At 40.8% G+C, this 16,721-nt stretch overlaps 1 long non-coding RNA gene across 1 annotated transcript in view; it reads left to right on the top strand.

Annotated features, from left to right (window-relative positions):
- The window catches only part of LOC139558597 (uncharacterized), a 44,634-nt gene that overhangs the window by 2,781 nt on the left and 25,132 nt on the right, over positions 1 to 16,721 (top strand). The window contains exon 2 of the long non-coding RNA XR_011671607.1: positions 867 to 987. This is a non-coding gene — a long non-coding RNA (uncharacterized lncRNA). The remainder of the gene's footprint in view (positions 1 to 866; positions 988 to 16,721) is intronic.

The raw sequence follows: 16,721 nt of genomic DNA, 5'->3' as shown, positions 1-16,721 counted from the left end.
TTACAAGATTATTACAAAGAAGATTCCACAATACCATAGTAATAACATATCCATGAAATCTACAGGACCCAAAAAAGCAGAATTTAAATTCAGCTTTTGTATTAACTTTGAATAGGACTAAAAGCAGCCATGCTGATATAGTACTTTACACCACACTATTCATTCTATCATGAACCTTGGAAAGATCAAAATAACTGAATCTTTGAGAAAGAACATGGTGATTCTAAAAGAGACATGGCTAAATGCAGAGTCAGACGGCACCCTGGTGAGAGCATTGCTACCATTGTCAGTAACAACACAGAATGAAAATCGGAGGCCAGACCATAACTCTCTGGAATATTCTTGGAATTGTGTTGCAGTTCCTTGGAAGTGGGTGTCTGAGGACAAGTACGGCATATCCAGTGACAAGATTGAAGGGATTTTTTAATATACATTTTTATTTTTGTAGTGCTAGGTGCTAGCGCCTTTGAAGACATATTTTTTTCATTTAACAATTTTTTTCTCCCCTTCCTTACATCCAGTCATAGTGAATCAGTGCATTATGGTCCAAATTGCTTCCAAGCTACACAATCCTAGGACGCCTTCACACATGTCCACACACATGTATGTCAAGATCTTACACATTTGCAAACAATAACATGGCATAGTCCCATTTCCCCCATCACATATCACGTACCTTTTCATACTGACACAATGACAACGCGATGACGAGTCACCATCGTTTTGTGTCACCGTGGTCTCAGTTTTTTCTATGTTGAAAAAAACTCCCTTCAGTACCTGTGAACATGTTGATGTAGTTGTAATCTACTGTATATCTGCATCCATTATGTTCTTTTTTTCTTGTTCTTTCTTTTTTTTCTTTTTAGATTGGTTAACGTGAACACGCACGGAGGGTATGGATGGTGTACAGTGATACCAGTGAGGATGAAGCTACCATTTCATCCCCGATTTTACATACTACATCGGCTGAAGGCCCAGTGCAAGAAGGTGAGGGAACATTCCTAAAGTAGCCTACTGTTTACTCAAACAAACAGCATCATCCCAAACATTTGTGATATACAAACTAAATGTATATGGATTTTATTTTTAAGCTTTTATTGATAAGGTAAGGATACGATATTTAGCCAGAGCTAGATTACTCTTTAATACCCCTTATCTTTACAGCCCCTAAATGTAAGAAGGAAATGGGTAAGATGGCAATGTAATATCCATGAAAAGTTTCTCAAACATGTCAAGAATAGTAATGGAAGTTTTTGTCAGGAAAAGTCTTACTGTTATATGTCTACAAGGCAGAAAATATGTTTAGCCAATGTATTTATTTTGTCACTAATTGACACTTGATGGACAAATTAACTTTTTTATTACATGTAAAGTTTGGATACAAAGTGCTATGTCTATATTTATTCATTATTACATTTTTAGCAAAGTTTCTGGCAAAATGTTTGAGTGTGATGCTTCTTTTGACCTGCTATCAGAGAACCTCATTGTCAGTCACACTAAGAAACAGGGGCGGACTGGAGATACAACTCACCACTATAACTGTGCCGCTTCTCTAGCCATTTTGTTTAACTCCCTGCTTTGCTGCCTATCTGTCTCAGCATCTTCTCACTCTGTGCTTCTTCTTGTTCTCTGTCTGTCCGCCTGTCTGTCTGTCTGCCTGCTTAAGTTTTATAGGCATACGTTATAAAAGCCAAGCAAACAACATAGGCTATATTGTAAATTAGTGCCTGTCATATGTGTTCTGCAGCAACACTAACCCTAAGTTTTACTTACTATTACAGGGCTCCAGACTAACATTTTCCCCTGGTGTCACTAACTTTTACAGTTGATGGCACCAGCCCAGGATTTGGTTGGACCCAAATCATGAGTAACCGTCTTGTAAAGTAATTCACAGTTCTTTATTATTTATTATACTTCTTAGACTACTGAGGGATTCAACATTTTTTTATCTAACACATCCAAGCAGGAATGCATGATTCAAGATATTATGATGTTCAGGCTAATCCAGTGATTGTCATGGAATTTAGGAATGACAATTAGACTGTAGTTTAGAGCTGGGCGATATGGAAAAAATCCATATCGCGATAAATGGAAAAAAAAATTCCGATAATGATAAATCAGGGATAAATTAAGATAAATCGTTTTTGGGGGATGTACTAGAGCTGGGTGATATGGGCAAAATGTTATTTTGTGATAAATGTAACTATTTTGCTCAATAGCAAAAAATACAACAATGTATTTTTTTTAATGGACAGTTACTTTAAATTAGGTCAGGTCTTTAGACATGTTTTCCTAGTGCCAAGTAAGATACCTGCTATGGTAGCCTATGATTGAAAAAGTAAACTATTTCATCTAACATATTCAGGAAATGAATGATTGATATTTTGATATGTAACCTGTCAAAATAGGATCCAGAATGATCCAATTTATTTCAGACTCTTCAGAGAATTTGCCGACATCTTTGTGCATATTGGCCTATACTATAGGCTACATTATTCACCACCTGAGGAAGTGGGAACTCAAAACACTTTGCTAGATTGCTAAATCTAAATATGATATTGTTGCTATACACTGAGGGTACAAAACGGAGTGCTTTTTCCATGACATAGACTGACCAGGTGAATCCAGGTGAAAGCTATGATCCCTTATTGATGTCACTTGTTGAATACACTTCAATCAGTGCAGATTAAGAGGATGAGACAGGTTAAAAAGGGATTTTTAAGCCTTGAGACAATTGAGACATGGATTGTGTATGTGTGCCATTCAGAGGGTGAAAGGGCAAGACATAATATATAAGTGCCTTTGAATGGGGTATGGTACTAGGTGCCAGGTGCACTGATTTGATTGTGTCAAGAACTGCAACGCAGCTGGGTTTTTCACACTGTATTAAGAATGGTCCACCATCCAAAGGACATTAAGCCAACTTGACACAACTGTGGGAAGCATTGGAGTCAACCTTGTAGAGTCCATGCCTCGATGAATTGAGGCTGTTCTAAGGGAAAAAGGGGATGCAACTCGATATTAGGTAGGTGTTCCTAATGTTTTGTACACTCAGTGTATAGCCATGCAGCACAGGATGCTGCTGAGGGGAGGAAGGCTCATAATAATGTCTGGAACGGATGCTCGGTTCCAGCCATTATTATGAGCTGTCCTCCCCTCTGAGTATTTGATACCGTTCCCCTGATTCCGACTCCAATCATAACCACATGCCCGTCCTCCCCAATTAAGATGCCACCAACCTCCTATGCCATCCAGGCTAATTGATTAATCTATCAGTAAAGGTAGGGTAATGTCCTACAAAAGCCTTCCAGCGCTAGGCCTAGGCTACTTGATGTTGGCCTATTCACTGCAAATGGCGCGCTCTACTGCGCTCCTCAAAACCACCCTACAGCCTACTCCTATTGTAAAATGGTGCCATGAACTCAATATTAAGAAGTGAGAAATAAATCATATACTCACAGAAAGCTGTGACTCTCCTCTATGTAACTAGAACAACAGTAGTTGCTTTGAAAACTGTATGTTTACCGTTATTGCATTTTGAGCAACGTGGTATGTGTGTGCTTCCAGTAGCGGTGTGTGGGTAAAATCACTGGGGAAGCCAGAAAAAAAGCCATAATACAACCTACTGTATGGGCTGTGATAATTGCGTTGTTTGCTTTATAACCTGTTAGTTCACATGCCTTGCGACAGTGATATATAGTGCATTCGGAAAGTATTCACACCCCTTGACTTTTTCCACATTTTGTTAAGTCACAGCCCAATTGTAAAATGTATTAAATTGTTTTTTTCCCCTCATCAATCTACACACAACAGCCCATAATGACAAAGCATAAGTATTCAGACCCTTTACTCAGTACTTTGTTGAAGTACCTTTGGCAGCGATTACAACCTCGAGTCTTCTGTGGTGTGATGCTACAAGCTTGGCACACCTGTTTCTGCAGATCCTCTCAAGCTCTGTCAGATTGGATGGGGAGCATTGCTGCACAGCTATTTTCAGGTCTCTCCAGAGATGTTCGTTCGGGTCAGTTCGTTTGGATCAGGTTTTCACGGATCTCTCTTTCTTCTGTTTTCAATGATCTCTCTGTCCTTTGCTCCGTTCATCTTTCTCTCGATCCTGACTAGTCTCCCAATCCCTGCTACTGGAAAACATCCCCACAGCATGATGCTGCCACCACCATGCTTCACCGTAGGGATGGTGCCAGGTTTTCTCCTGATGTGACACTTGGCATTCAGGCCAAAGAGTTCATCTTGGTTTCATCAGACCAGAGAATCTTGTTTCTCATGGCCTGAGAGTCTTTAGGTGCCTTTTGGCAAACTCCAAGTGGTTTGTCATGTGCCTTTTACTGAGGAGTGGCTTCCGTCTGACCACTCTACCATAAAGGCCTGATTGATGCAGTGCTGCAGAGATGGTTGTCCTTCTGGAAGGTTCTCCCATCTCCACAGAGGAACTCTGGAGCTCTGTCAGAGTGACCATCGGGTTCTTGGTCACCTCCCTGACCAAGGCCCTTCTCCCCCGATTGCTCAGTTTGGCCGGGCGACCAGCTCTAAGAAGAGTCTTGGTGGTTCCAAATTTCTTCCAATTAAGAATGATGGAGGCCACTGTGTTCTTGGGTACCTTCAATGCTGCAGACATTTGTTGATACCCTTCCCCAGATCTATGCATCGACACAGTCCTGTCTCTGAGCTATACGGACAATTCCTTCGACCTCATGGCTTGGTTTTTGCTCTGACTGTCAACTATGGGAGCTTAGATAGACAGGTATGTGCCTTTCTAAATCATGTCCAATCAATTGAATTTATCACATTTATCACAGATTGACTCCAATCCAGTTGTAAGAACATCTCAAGAATGATCAATGGAAACAGGATGCACCTGAGCTCAATTTCGAGTCTCATAACAAAGGGTCTGAATACTTATGTTTTTTTATTTTTTATAAATTTGCAAACATTAAAAACAAAGTTTTTGCTTTGTCATTATGGGGTATTGTGTGTATATTGCTGAGGATTTTTATTTATTTAATACATTTTAGAATAAGGATGTAACGTATCAAAATGCAGAAAAAGTAAAGGGGTCTGAATACTTTCCGAAGGCACTGTATAGGCCTAAAGGCCGATATAACAAGAAGACAATGTGGCAGAATAAATGCATCACAAAACCGGCGAGCAACCTCTGTCCGGTGAAGTCCACAAAGCATATTGCATCTAACAAACAATTATAATGACCTACAACATGTTCAAGCAAGTTAATTGTAAAGTAAACATGTGCTGCCTCTACTATTCCAGCACCATTTCAACTTCAACATTTCAACATCATCAAATGACCCACGCTTAGTCTAATACAGTGACAACTAAAAGATACCAAAAACAATTTAGTCAAGTCAACATAAGCTAAATATGATGTGGCTGTACATAGTTCTGATTTCTGTGTGTGTGTATGTATGTTTGTGCAAGTAGAAAAAACATTTTGACTCACCCTACTTGTAGAGAAACGCCAATGCCACCCTCCTCTCTTTCATGTTGACGAAATGGTCTATCACTCTACAGTACACACTTTTATTTATTTTTGTCCTAGGATACCTGGCTAAAATGCTTGCTCGCTAGCCTAACATCCTTTCATGGGCAATGTTAGCTAGTTAAGATTAGCCTTCTACATCTAGCTACATATTGAACGTTCATCCTCTCATGCCAGGGTACAATATATGAATTAATGGTTGGAGCAGAATCGCCATTATAATCAAATTAAATCAAAATCAAATCAAACTTTATTTGTCACATGCGCCGAATACAACAAGTGTAGACTTTACCGTGAAATGCTTACTTACAAGCCCTTAACCAACAGTGCAGTTCAAGAAGAAGAAAATATTTACCAAGTAGACTAAAATAAAAAGTAATAATAAAAAGTAAGACAATTTTATGGGCTTTCCTCTGACACCACCTACTAATTTATTTAACTAGGCAAGTCAGTTAAGTACAAATTCTTATTTACAATGACGGCCTAGGAACAGTGGGTTAACAGCCTTATTCAGGGGCAGAATGACAGATTTTTACCTTGTCAGCTCGGGGATTCGATCTAGCAACCTTTCGGTTACTGGCCCAACGCCCAAACCACTAGGCTACCTGCAACCCCCGCCCCATCCAGGACCTATTAGATGGTGATGTACTGGGCCGTTCGCACTACCCTCTGTAGTGCCTTATGGTCAGATGCGGAGCAGTTGCCATACCAGGCGGAGATGCAACTGGTCAGGATGCTCTCGATGGTGCAGCTATAGAACCTTTTGAGGATCTGGGGACCCATGCCAAATCTTTCAGTCTCATGAGGGGGAAAAGGTTTTGGCGTGCCCTCTTCACATCTGTCTTGGTATGTTTGGACCATGATAGTTCGTTGGTGATGTGGACCCCAGAGAACTTGAAACTCTCGACCCGCTCCACTACAGCCCTGTCGATGTTAATGAGGCCTGTTCAGCCCTTCTATTCCTGCAGTCCACGATCAGCTCCTTTGTCTTGCTCACATTGAGGGAGAGGTTGTTGTCCTGGCAACACACTGCCAGTTCACTGACCTACTCCCTATAGGCTGTCTCATCGTTGTCGGTGGTCAGGCCTACCACTGTTGTGTCGTCGGCAAACTTAATGATGGTGTTGGAGTCGTGTTTGGAGGATTCTGTTGATGTGAGCAAAGACCAGCCTTTCAAAGCACTTCATGGCTACCGACGTGAGTGCTACGGGGCGGTAATCATTTAGGCAGGTTACCTTCGCTTCCTTGGGCACAGGGACTATGGTGGTCTGCTTGAAACATGTAGGTATTACAGACTCGGTCAGGGAGAGGTTGAAAATGTTAGTGAAGACACTTGACAATTGGTCCGCGCATGCTTTGAGTACACATCCTGGTAATCCGTCTGGCCCAGCGGCTTTGTGAATGTTGACCTGTTTAAAGGTTTTGTTCACATCGGCTACCGAGAGCATTATCACACAGTCATACAGAACAGCTGATGCTCTCATGCATGCTTCATTATTGCTTGCCTCGAAGCGAGCATAAAAGGCATTTAGCTCGTCTGGTAGGCTCGCGTCACTGGGCAGCTTGCGTCTGGGTTTCCCTTTGTAGTCCGTAATAGTTTTCAAGCCCTGCCACATCCGACGAGCGTCAGAGCCGGTGTAGTAGGATTCAATCTTAATCCTGTATTGACGCTTTGCTTGTTTGATGGTTCGTCTGAGGGCATAGCGGGATTTCTTATAAGCGTTCGGATTAGTCTCCCGCTCCTTGAAAGCGGCAGCGCTAGCTTTTAGCTCGATGCGGATGTTGCCTGTAATCCATGGCTTCTGGTTGGGTGGACGACTGTGGGGACGATGTCATCGATGCACTTATTGATGAAGCCGATGACTGAGGTGGTGTATTCCGCAATGCCATTGGATGAATCCCAGAACACATTCCAGTCTGTGCTAGCAAAACAATCCTGTAGTGTAGCATCCACGTTATCTGACCACTTCCGTATTGAGGGAGTCACTGGTACTTCCTGCTTTAGTTTTTGCTTGTAAACAGGAATCAGGAGGATAGAATTATGGTCAGATTTGCCAAGTGGAAGGCGGGGGAGAGCTTTGTATGCATCTCTGTGTGTGGAGTAAAGGTAGTCTAGTATTTTTTCCCCTGTTTGCACATGTGACATGCTGGTAAAAATTTGGCAAAACTGATTTAAGTTTGCCTGCATTAAAGTCCCTGGCCACTAGGAGCGCCGCTTCTGGGTGAGAATTTTCTTCTTTGCCTATGGCCTTATAGAGTTGGTTGAGAGCGGTCTTAGTGCCAGCTTTGTTCTGTGGTGGTAAATAGACGGCTACGAATAATACAGATGAGAACTCTCTTGGTAGATAGTGTTGTCTACAACTTATCATAAGGTACTCTACCTCAGGCGAGCAATATCTCGAGACATCACGCACCAGCTGTTATTGATAAAAAGACACAAACCCCCACCCCTCGTCTTACCAGAGGTAGCGTCTCTGTTCTGCGGGTACATGGAAAATCCTGCTTGCTCTATATTGTCGGTATCTTTGTTCAGTCACATCTCGGTGAAACATAAGATGTTACATTTTTTTATGTCCCTTTGGTAGGATAATCTTAATCATAGGTCATCAATTTTATTTTCCAATGATTGCACGTTAGCAAGAAGAACGGAAGGCAGTGGGAGTTTACTCGCTCGCCTCCGGATTCTCAGAAGGCTGCCCGATCTGTGGCCCCTTTTCTGCGGTCTTTTCTTCACGCAAAGGCGTGGATCTGGGCCTGTTCCAGTGAAAGCAGTATATCCTTATCGTCAGACTCGTTAAAGGAAAAAGTTTCTTCCAGTCCGCGGTGAGTAATCGCTTTTCTGATGTCCAGAAGTTATTTTCGGTCATAAGAGACGGTAGCAGCAACATTATGTACACAATAGGTTAAAAAATAAGTTACACAAAATGCAACATTTTTTACAAAATAGCACAATTGGTTGGGAGAATATAAAACGTCAGCCATGTTCTTTGGCGCCATCTTTTAAAAAAAGATCATTGGCCAGTACGGAGAATTAAGTAAAACCATAAGTCCAAACCCCTGTCTCCATCCATGGCTTATTTAGGAAAGGGACAATTTTATTAAGCTAGCTAGCCACCGGAGCACAACAACACAACGAGATGCAACAATTCAAGTTGTTTCTGTCAATGACGTATTCTCTCAATGTGATTTAATAGGAGGGACGCCAAATCCAAACTGGCTTCCCTTTTAAAAAAAAATTGGGTGGGCCAGGACCATTCAAAGATGAGCTCGCTCAGTTTAGCTCAACGCTGATGGCTATTATTTTATACTTTTTTATCAAGGAAGGCCAAATGCTCGCTGGCTTCCCTTGCTTCAATGCTACGGGCGGCAACAATGTCATACTCTTTTGGACCAGACAGCATCAGCTAGATGGCCTATACATACAGAGACAGAGGGGCGCTGTTTTGCTCGGATGCTTTCTCCGGTGAGATAAATTCAGCCTCTTGCGAATTGAAGGAAAATGATGAAACACAGAGCGACGAAAGAAAAATAATTGTATATCTTTTTTCCCCCTATTTTTTTTGGGGGAAACTTGGCTTCCCTTGGCATCCATGAATACACACCATTGTGTGCTTCTTAAAATGCATCTCTCCCTCCTCCGTGTGCACAGTGGAGAGAGGGAGTGAGAGTGGCTTGCTCACACAGCAACCGACAGTGAAACAGGGACAGGCAGATACTTTCATAGCAGGAATCAACATAATGCATAAGCTATTACTGTTGACCAAATAATGGTTTCAGAACAATCTACAGGAATGTTGTGTAGCAAAATCACCGAAAATTATAGACATATGCAAAATGTGCGAGAGGAAGGCAATGTCAGTGTTGGTAATTTTCAGTTTATCGTCTGGGGTCTTCTATACAGTATTTGCTACATTTTAATGTCAAAATATGACTTTTTTGTTCAAAAGAGATGAATTACATACATCTTTAAATGCACTAAGTAATATAATAGGCTAATTAATTTTGGGTTCAACACCTGAGGAAGTGGAAAGTCAAAACAAATGACTTAGATCACTAACTCTAAATATAATACCCATGGCTAGCTTGTTTTCATCCAACCGTAGATTTTATGTCCTAAAAAACTTTGCAGTTGTAGGCTACTAACCATGAGACCTATAGGCAACTCAATATTGGGAAAGTGTCCTTAATGTTTTGTACAGTCAGTGTATATATCTCAAAGACATATCAAATAGCTTGGTTAAAAAATAGTTTGCTATTGAGCTGAATATTGAGAGTTGAGAAATAACAAGGATACCTACAGAGATCTGAGACCCTCACTTCGACAAGATCAATGGAACGAAGCTGTCAAAACTGCATTTTGAGCGAATGCGGGGGGAGGAGAGTGGCTCACTCAATACAGCAGTAGGCCCCAGCGAGGGCACTGGTATAACAGAGAGTGCGCAAAAATTCCCCCCAAAATTTGAGCAGTTCACCCAATAGCCCATCTGGCATTTGCCAAAATTGCCAGATGGCCAATCCGCCCATAGTAAGAAATATTTCATCAGACAAGTACAAAAGATTGAAACATGTTGTTGGCACAATAAAGAGAAGACATTGAACTGCCTGGTTATATGTGTGGCATTATCACCATATGCATTGCTTAAAACCTCTTAGATGTTAAGAACCCGATATGGGACCAGTTCAACTGACATTTTGGTGTACAAAGCACTATGTCAACGACCGAAAGACCCAGCTGGCTGCTCTTCTGAGCAAGTGTGCCCAGTCCGTCGTTGTGTTTTCATCTCACTGTGATATTCTCAATACTAAATCATAATACCACTTTTTTTTATTTAACCTGGTAAGTTGACTGAAAACACATTCTCATTTACAGCAACAACCTGGGGAATAGTTACAGGGGAGAGGAATGAGCCAATTGGAACCTGGGGATGATTAGGTGGCCATGATGTAACAAGGGCCAGGTTTGGAATTTAGCCAGGACACCAGGGTTAACACCCCTACTCTTACAATAAGTGCCATGGGATCTTTAGTGACCACAGAGAGTCAGGACACCCATCCAAAAGACAGTACCCTACACAGGACAATGTCTCCAATCATTGCCCTTGCACATTGTGATATATAGTCCAGAAGAAAGGGTGCCGCCTACTGGAGGCCCTCCAACACCACTTCCAGCAGCATCTGGTCTCCCATTCAGGGAGCAACCAGGATCAACCCTGCTTAGCTTCAGAGGCAAGCCAGCAGTGGGATGCAGGGTGGTATACTGCTGGCATTTCTCTTGGTCACAAACAGACAAAATCCCTTAGTGCATAAAGCCGAAGTAGTAGCGAGTCTGCACCCATTTGAATGGTGTGTCTGCGCACCTCAGTGGCCATTTTATAAAAAATTCTCTGTCTACAGTTGTATGAAAGAGTGCCAATATTGTGCTGACTGAGTATGATCAGATTTATTTTACAGATTTATTTTACAATTATGTGAAATCTTATAGTAAGTCATTTCTAATTTGATTCATCATTTTAATTGATCTATATTTAGAAAGCATTTCAGTCATTTCAAGACCAACTTTTGTTGAGTAATATTTGTATTTGAGCTCGTGTCCTCAAAGGTGAGTACACCTCAGCAGTATATTCACTTTTTTTGGGGCCAGAAAGTTGAGATCCAGACCTTTCTAAAACTATTACCAGTTATTGGTTATGGCCGTCTCATGAACAATTATTACGTTTGGGTATGTGTATTTAGGTGGGAAATTAAAACGTGGCCCTGTCATTCAACTGGTTTTAGAGCCTCACCTCAAGCAAACAGAGACCTTCCAGCCATAAAACACCAGTGCAAGGGTCATTTCCGGGTCATATGGCTAGTACTTACACAAAGACGCTTTGGCAACCTGGTAGAAGGGGTGATGGAGGTGTGCTGGTGCAGTGATGTTGGTTTTGTGAATCGTATCTTATGAAATCTTTTTTGTGGCTGATAGAATCAAGGCTTCTAGTGTGGGGGATGAATTCCAAGTCACTTGAACTCCATAATATAAGTGGACATGCCATTCAAATGTGATGATGCTTATAATGTTGCAATGTACTGTAACTTATCCTAACTACGGCCTGACTCACTGGTAACAGTACTACGGGTCCATAGCTACAGTATACTCGTGATTCACCATTGAGACATTTTACATAGATTAGTTACTGAATCAGTCAGTAGCTAAATGGTATGAGTACTATTTACAATTGAAGTACTATTAACTAAGTACGATGTTATGGTGAAATGGCTTTGTGCCTGAGGAAGAACTGCAAGCTGGTCAGCTCAAGATTGAAATTCTTCTACGGCCACAAAGTCATTTCGCCATAACATACTTCTACTAAACTTCTAATTAAATCTAGCCATTCACTTATTAAGTTTATTTTTGCTCTCATTGTCATTCAAGTAAAAAGACATTTAGAATCAGAGAGATTTGTGGCTTACGATAAACCTCCTCCATATAGTGACTAATCTTCGATCAATGATGGGTCAAATGAAATCCCAGACATCCATTGACAGTGTGAATATAAGAATATATGATAAAAAAAAACAATAAAGAAGTGGATCTTACTTTGACACAAGGTATATCTCCCCATCTATCAGATAAGGACGCATAATTAAAATGTCACCTACCTTAGAGAACGAGAGCTTTGATAGAGATTTAAACCCACAACTCAATTACTTCTGTAGTTTTTCAACAAATGTTGATGACAAAACTTAGCTGAAGTAGAGACGCGAGAGATGACACACTGTGCCATAATTTTGACAACGCAATTAAAGGTGCATAATATCTGCCGGGGCCTTTCGATTGCCTCAATTTGGAGGCCCCAGGATGATAAAACGTCCCATGGACGCTATTTGAGGATAATAGACACATAGCAAGTTCATTAGTGATCAGAAAAAGAATCACTTTTAAAGATATTTGACGATGGACTAAAATGATTAGAAACAATACTCTTTGTTGTTAGGATGTAAATCGTAGACTAATGTGAAGCCTAGTTGTTTGAAGGTTAATATTCACACAGAGAGAATACAAACAAAATCAAGTCTCCGGTGATTGCTCGTGTGTCTTCATATTATTGGGCACACTAAATTGATGGGTTGATTAGTAATAATTACACCACAATAGAAAAACATTTACTGTGTCATTATTCAATGTCGACTTCAAACATGTTCGTGTTTGCAATGTTTTGTGCTATTTTTGCATTTAGCCTTGTTGTAGGCCTAATACCTCTTGTTTTTGTCATTGTTTTAAAAAAAATTCCCTAACCAGTTTCTCTACTTTGTTAGAAAAAGGGAATCGTTCAAAAAATATCCTACTTTTCCTGAAGGGATTTTTTTCAGCTGGGATTTTTAGGCATTGAAAATGTAGTCCATCCACATCTGCACTCACTCAGCACTCGGACTTTAGCATCTATGCGGTTATTCTGATTAAACAGATTTTGATCAAAACAGTATTATCACGCTAAAGAATATTGTTATTTCTTTCTTCTGTGGTACATACAGAAGTGTGAAACTATATTCATTAACCGATAAGTAAGAATAACAGAGTCAATATAGCCATGGGCATGAGTCACCTTTACTACTAATGTGTGCCCCATCCTAAACACACACACACACACACACACACACACACACACACACACACACACACACACACACACACACACACACACACACACACACACACACACACACAGATACTCTGATATTGTCTGATACTGCAGTGAGAGACCAGTCTGTAACAAACGTGCTACATAACTCAACCTTTGTATAAAGCATTCCTTGATGTTAATGGGAGATATGTGGCGTTACGAGATTACCAGTCATTGCATATGTCAAGAGTCGACTTTAATTATGAAGGAGAAATTTTAAATAACTTAAGATAAAATGAGAGTAATGTGAACGCCACTGTAGCTCACTCAGATACAATTCAGACAGTGTGTCTCAACAGAGGTGATTTCTCTCTCTCTCTCTCTCTCTCTCTCTCTCTCTCTCTCTCTCTCTCTCTCTCTCTCTCTCTCTCTCTCTCTCTCTCTCTCTCTCTCTCTCTCTCTCTCTCTCTCTCTCTCTCTCTCTCTCTCTCTCTCTCTCTCTCTCTCTCTCTCTCTCTCTCTCTCTATTAAATTAAATTAAATTCAAAGGGCTTTATTGGCATGGGAAACATCATGTTTACATAGCCAAAGCAAGTGAAATAGATAATAAACAAAAGTGAAATAAACAATAAAACATTAACAGTAAACATTACACTCACAAAAGGTATAGAGACATTTAAAATGTCATATTACGGCTATAACGATGTGCAAATAGTTAAAGTACAAAAGGGAAAATAAATAAACGTGAACATGGGCTGTATTTACAATGGTGTTTGTTATTTGCTGGTTCCTCTCTCTCTCTCTCTCTCTCTGGACAGACCAGGGCTCTGGGACAACCTTTCTAGCGCCGCTGAATTAAGTGCCATATTTCACATTTCAAATTACCAGCCACTGACATGCACACTACTTCCCTCTATTCCTCCCCTCCTTTTGTTGTCTTTGACAAGTGCACTGCACCGCCAATTAGCATTTTTCTGCCATTAAGCAGAAAAGCCGAGCAGTGAAATGTTTGTCTTTCTCAGCACAGCTAGACTGTACTACAGTTTCTCAAAGAGATAAAACAGTGCTCAAAAACGGTTTATTGCTAATTAGTTTGCGAAGGACATTTTATATTGTAATGAGACAAGTGGAATTAGACATCGGGCTCTCTTGCCATACAGCATTTACTGCAATTTAAAAGCATATATAGAACTTATTTTACAGGTGTTGAGAAAATGAGAACTGCGCGTCCCTCCAAAAACGACATTGTAAAGTGAGCTTGCACTTCTTGCATAGTCGTTTCCAACCATGCAACGCCCAGGCAGCAGCATATTTTGGCATATTTGAACTGGTGAAATTATGGCATTGTGTGTCATTCTATTTCCATGGCCATTTCCTACTGTCAAGTAGGGGCACAAGCCTCCCTATTCCCAGAGAGGCTCATGATGAGCTAGGCCCTAGCCAGGTGTGGCTCTTTTGATGATTGCATCTGGCTCGCAGATAAAACAAAATATTCTCACATTTTTTTTTTTTTTTTTTATAAATAAATTTTATCTCCTTTTCTCCCCAATTTTCGTGGTATCCAATCGCTAGTAATTACTATGTCTCATCGTTACAACTCCTTGTTTTAATCCATCCATCGATTTTTTACTGCTCATGTCCTGTTCAGGGCTGCAGGAGCAATTGTCCATTATTTTAATTAAATGATACTGGCCTACGTTGGCCGTTGCTAGGTAAAACAGGTAAACGCCTCCTTTTGAATCAGTCTGCTCGGTCATTAGCTCAAAGCTAACCCTTCGACGAAGAAGATGGCGAAAAGAAAAAAAGATGACGAGTATCGTACATTTCAGGACGAATGGACCGAAGAATTCGCCTTTGTGGAGAGAGCAGGTTCTGCGGTGTGTCTAATTTGCAATGACAAAATTACATCGATGAAACGGTCGAATGTAAAGCGGCACTTCGACACGCGCCATGCTACCTTTGCATCAAAATACCCTGCGGGAGACAGCAGAAAGAAAGCGTGCCAAGAGCTACTGAGCAGGGTGCAAGCTAGCCAGCAGCAACTCCGCGTATGGACCCGGCAAGGTGACTATAATTCCGCTAGCTTTGCTGGATCTTTAGCAATAGTGAGGAACGGAAAACCATTCACAGATGGCGAGTATGCTAAAACGTTCATGCTGGATGTAGCCAATTAACTTTTTGATGATCTTCCGAACAAAGACAAGATAATTAAACGGATACAAGACATGCCTCTGTCGGCAAGAACTGTTCATGATCGTACCATCATGATGGCAAACAAAGTGGAGGAAACGCAAGTGAAGGACATAAATGCAGCGCCGTTCTTTTCCCTGGCTTTGGATGAGTCAACAGACGTGAAGCAGAAGTGGCTGACCTGAAGGCCTCAGACATGTGGGTGAATAAGTTCAAGTCACTGAATGAAGATTTGGAAAGAATCACACGACAGAAAGGGGAGTTGGCGAGCAAGCACATGTGGACAGAAATGAAAAAACTTCAACCCGAAGACCAGCTGATTCTCAAAACTTGGAACGCGCTTCCTGTCACATACCACACACTGCAGCGTGTGAGTATTGCTGTATTGACCATGTTTGGATCTACGTATGCATGTGAGCAGTCATTCTCACATCTTAAAAACATCGAGTCCAACCTACGATCACGTTTAACAGATGAAAGCCTCAACGCTTGCATGAAGCTTAACCTCACCAAGTACCAACCAGACTACAAAGACATCAGCAAATCCATGCAGCACCAGAAGTCGCATTAATGGTGAGTATTATAACAACATTATTTAAGAATAAATTCAGAGGCTTATTATACTGACATTTAGTTGAATTCACTTTTAAAATATATTATATGGCTCTCACTGAAATAAATTTCAAATTTTTTTGCTTTCATGGCTCTCTTAGTCAAAAAGGTTCCCGACCCCTGAGCTAGGGTGTTGGGAAGGGATTGAGAATTGGCTTAAATCTTGAGCTACTCTTCTGAGGACCGCGGGTTCAGAACCAGTCCTAGTCACACAACTTGTTTCTGTTTAACCCTATCCCAAATCTGGACCCTAACCTTAACCACTCACAATGAATGCCTAACATTAACCATAATGCCGAAATTGAACCAAAATCTCGAATAAATTCCTAAATTTAACTAACCATTGAGGTTAGTTTCATTTTTGCACAGTTTGATTGACAGCTAACATACAAAAAATATGACATCATTAAAAAGGCAACACACTCCATATTCTACCGACTGCAGCACAGGCGGCCCCAAACGCAATAATTAAAAGGGCTAGCCATGATATATCTCTGTTGCTTTAGTTATGGCGAGGTATGGCGTGTCCTTTGGAGATTGAACATGCCAGTAGTATTGAATGGTCAGTCTTATAAGAATAAGTGACTCGTACCTGATGAAATATTTGAAGCTGACTGCAGTTGATAATATTGATAATATTCATTTAATTGCTTTGGGATTCGGTTGAACAATTATTTCTCGCTACTATTGATGTTCCAAATGGAGAAAATTCTAAAATCACCCTTAACAGATTATTGTCTTTTATGTAACTAAAATTACTGTGTTCTGTATTGGCCGGGCCATGTCGTTTGAGGAATGTATTT

This window comes from Salvelinus alpinus, chromosome 29 (assembly GCF_045679555.1).
Source record: "Salvelinus alpinus chromosome 29, SLU_Salpinus.1, whole genome shotgun sequence".
Taxonomy (NCBI): Eukaryota; Metazoa; Chordata; class Actinopteri; order Salmoniformes; family Salmonidae; genus Salvelinus; species Salvelinus alpinus.
Note: the sequence above shows the minus strand (reverse complement) of the source record. Positions and strands in the feature narration are given on the sequence as shown.